The following is a 4,740-nucleotide window of genomic DNA, read 5'->3' on the forward strand; positions in this document are numbered from 1 at the left end:
TGTCTCTTTCCATCCTTCTGTCTTCATGCTTCTCGTGCAGAGTGGGCGCGCCCAGTGACGCTTTCAGGTGCCTGCACTGGTACGTCAATCAAACCTCTGCGCCCAATAGGGGTCCGAAGAAGAACGGACGCGTAAAAGCAGCATACTGTGCGTCAAAAACGCCACCTTTGGGCATGGGTTAGTTCAGAAGCAGCATCGCATAGGATTTAGCATCGTATATAATAAATATTTTATTTTACACAGTATTTGGCGCTAAAAAATGAAAATAAGAATATTTTTGCGAACTGATAAAGCAGGATCCAAACTGAAGAACACGTGTGAAATGGGTTAGCTGTGTTGTGTAGTTTTCCTGAATAATTGAAATAATACCCAACAGCCCTCAAATCATAATCTAAACACTTAAACCTAAGCAACGAACTACTCGAGCCGAGACTGCAGTTTTGACATTCGTCCATACTGCATCGCGATGGAGTTTTATGACGTATTCGTGCATACAGGCTTCAAATCTTAATCTAAACACGTCCACTCAAGCTTTAAGCAATGAACTTAACGAGAAGAAAGTGCAGTTTTATGACTTATTTTGCATACCGATGCAGCTTTATGACCTATTCGTGTATACAGACCTCAAATCTCAATCTAAATACGTTCGCTAAAACTTTAAGCAAGGAACTAAACTAGCCGAGACTGCAGTGTTCTGATTTATGAAGCATGCTGACAACAGTGTTTTGCACCCCCTTCAGGCTACACGCGGTTACAACAACCGTGATTCACTGGAGTATAGTCAAAGAAAAAGTTGGAAGAGAAGTGCTGACCGAAGAACCCACTGCAACCCGATGAGCAGGGCGATGCGATTCCCCAACCAGTGGAGATTCTAGTCCTTTGGGGGACGTAAGGAGAAAGTCAAAGGCCCCCTTAGGGAATTCAGGTGTCATACTGTCATTGTAAACTTGGCAAATTGCCACTGCTTTAGTTTGTCAGACCTCGGGCGTCCCCGACTGGTCTGGGGCTCCAGGCAGTCGCCTGTCCCCTACAAATAACAACAATCATGTTGATTGATAAATCAATGATAACAGCAACAACAATAATGCCTCGATTTATTTTAATTTACATAAAAATTAAAATATACATGTAAATATATAAAACATTTTTAAATACAAAAAACAACACTGAACTCCATTTATCTATCCAGGACAGTGTGTGCTTGTAACAGGACTCTGTTCCATGTGAACAAACAGTAGCGTGATAACCATCTTCCGTCCCATCGCACTCACATCCATCATCATGAAGTGCTTCGAGAGACTCGTCATGAGACACATCAAGGCCCAGCTTCCCCCTTCCCTGGACCCCCTGCAGTTCGCGTACTGCTCCAACCGCTCTACGGATGATGCCATCTCCACCACACTCCATCTGGCACTCACATCTAGATAAAAAGGGCACCTTCTTAAGGATGCTGTTCATAGACTTCAGTTCAGCATTCAACTCTATTGTTCCTCAGTATCTGATTGGAAAGTTGAGCTTACTGGGCTTGAACACCTCCCTCTGCAACTGGATCCTGGATTTCTTGACTGGTAGACCTCAGTCAGTCTGGATTGGGAGCAGCACTTCGAACACCACCACACTGAGTACTGATGCTCCCCAGGGCAACGTACTCAGCCCTCTGCTGTTCACACTGCTGACTCATAACTGTGCAGCAATGCACAGTTCAAATCACATCATCAAGTTCGCTGATGACATGACTGTAGTGGGTCTCATCAACAAGGATGACAAGTCAGCATACAGAGAGGAGGTGCGAGAACTAGTAAGCTGGTGTAAGGTCAACAAACTGCATCTGAATGTTGACAAGACAAAAGAAATGGTTGTTGACTTCAGGAGAGCAAGGCGAGATCACTCCCCTCTTGTTATCAACATCTCCTCAGTGGAGATCATCAAGAACATCAGGTTCCTTGGTGTTCACTTAGCAGAGAACCTCACCTGGACCCTGAACACCAGTTCCATCACCAAGAGAGCCCAGCAATGTCTTTACTTCCTTCGGAAGCTGAGGGAAGCCCATCTCCCATCACCCATCCTCACTACCTTCTATAGAGGTACTATAGAGAGCATCCTGAGCAGCTGCATCACTACCTGGTTTGGGAACTGCACCACCTTTCACTGCAAGACCCTCCAGAGAATAGTGAGAACAGCTGAGAAGATCATTGGGGTTTCTCCTCCCTCCATCACGGACATCTACACAACACGCTGCATCCGAAAAGCCACCAACATTGTGAAAGACTCCACACACCCCTCACATGAACTGTTCACCCTTTTGCCATCTGGAACAAGGTACTGCAGCATCCAGTCCTGCACCTCCAGCTGTGCAACAGCTTCTTCCCAGAAGCCATTAGACTCCTGAACTCTGGCTTACTTCAATCCCAATTCTGATTCCAAAAATGTACACTTTTATACACACATACATACACACATGCTTATACACAGTCACACACACACACACACACACACACACACACACACACACACACACACACACACACATACATACATGCATACATACATACATATCCATACACACACTCACACATTTGTTTTGCATCGGACTAGGGCTGAAGTCAAACTTTAAACAAAAAATATGCACTCTTGTTGCAGTCTTGGACATTATCCTACTTGCTGCTAGAGTACTGTACTAAACCAGCACTGTACTCTGAACTAGTCTCGCTGCTACCGGTAACTGCTATGTTCAGTATAGCATGTCACTGACTCCTATGCACAACTCACTTTACATATTCCCAGTACTGTGTACTGGACTAAATAATTGCACTGTCTATTCAGTTTGTATTTTTGTATTGGTCCTGTATTTATTATTGTTTATTCATTGTTTGATATTTTTGCACTATTGGATTGTTTGCACTTATGTAGTGTTGTCTGTTGCACTGTTGTTTTGTGTTGCACCATGGTCCTGGAGGAACATTGTCTCGTTTTTGCTGTGTACTTGTGTATAGCTGAATGATAATAAAGCCTCTTTGAACTTTGAACATGGACAATACATAGAGTTTAAAGACTTTTATTCCAACTACACCACTATCAGAAGGAACAAACTTGCTTTTTGCTGGAGTTCTGTAAAATAATGATAATTGTAATTGTCTTACATTGTTCAGAGTGGCCAACTGACTATGTAGATAATTGCTAACATTAATATATATATGTGTATGTATAGGTATATATACTGTAATAAGGTAAAGGGAGTTTGGGTTCAAAGTATATACCTACCTGTTTTGTTCAGCAGTTGTAAGTCAAAAGAGACATGCCCAGAATTGAGGGGGATTTGTAATCTTTAGCTCACGTTATTGGAGCAGGTAATTTACGAAGTAGAAAGGGGGAGGATAGAATCTTGATTAATGGCTCTATGTGTTTGGATATGGGTATATTTATTTTAATAAGGGAATTTTGGATAATGGGGAAAATGTTTTAAATGATAGCCTTTATTTTCTACCATAGGGGAGAAAAATTGTGAATTTGTAACGACGTTTATTAACATTAAACATAGACGACATAGGTGGCACTCAAATACAACATCTACGATAAACATTGGACGACTAACACACACGCTACAGCGCTGTTTACGTATATCGACAGTTACTTAAAGTAGCGATAATGACCAACGAAGGTGCACCCCCTGACAGGGGTTTAAATAGACAGACAAACATCCAAACCCTGGGCAGGTGTGTGCAATCCCGGGGGCGTGGTTACAACTAATACACGTGTGAAACCTCCAGCACGCGGCGGGCCGTACCACGTAACTCGTGGGGCGGAGCATTCCGTGACAGAATTTAATAATTTATGTACGTATCTGGAATGATCTGGTCTAAGGGGCGAAGACTATATATAAGGAGTGGCATTGGAAGGCAAGAGAGAGACGTGTGGATTGAATGCCATAATTGGAAGCACGTTATCTTTATTTGGGTTTAATCCTCTGTTGGTACATACTGAATTAATTTTTTTCCTTTGGTAGGTTAGTTTTTTTTGGAATTAAATTTTTTGTCTGCTTATGGCATCATGCCCCAGTTACTGTACTTTTTCTGAAAATAAATCTCCATCATTGGCATACTTACTACTGGAATCGCCCTCTGTTTGAGACGCGGGGCGTCTCCTCAGGGGTTGCTACCTCTCATGTAATGAATGATCTTAAGGGGACCTCTGTCAAAGGGAGCAGTTTCTATTCATTGTGGAGGAGTGTGTGGCAGCAGATAGCTGCTAGTAATTATCTACAGGAAGCAGTTGCTGGTGATCTATAGATGCACAACACGGCTGCCACATCATGGCTGCCACATCCTATTTGCAGGCAAAAGCTTCCCCTGCAGGTGTTCATGAGCACTGGGTCATTCTACAGCATAGAGGCAGCCAGTGTCCAGAACTCCACGGCAAACTCCACCACTGAACAGGAACCTCAGATGCAGCAGGGCTTGACTTCAAACCTTACCCTGATGTGAATGATGTAACAACGCCTTCAACTCTCAGATGAACTCAATGTAGCCATCCAAGAGTGGAGAGGAGCAGGACATTAGCGCAGTTCCCCAATCCTTGGCCATCCCTATGAGTTGGGAGATGATGAAGGCCACCTTAGTGTGGTCAAGCAGGTAGGGCTGGTAAGGAAAGTAGAGTTCACACTGGACTACAAACCCCTTACAACCTTCAGGGTCCCCCACGGGGTTCAGGGGCTGCAATTTGACAGAGAACCACCTTGGCTCT

This window comes from Electrophorus electricus, chromosome 16, assembly GCF_013358815.1.
Source record: "Electrophorus electricus isolate fEleEle1 chromosome 16, fEleEle1.pri, whole genome shotgun sequence".
NCBI classification, from domain to species: Eukaryota; Metazoa; Chordata; class Actinopteri; order Gymnotiformes; family Gymnotidae; genus Electrophorus; species Electrophorus electricus.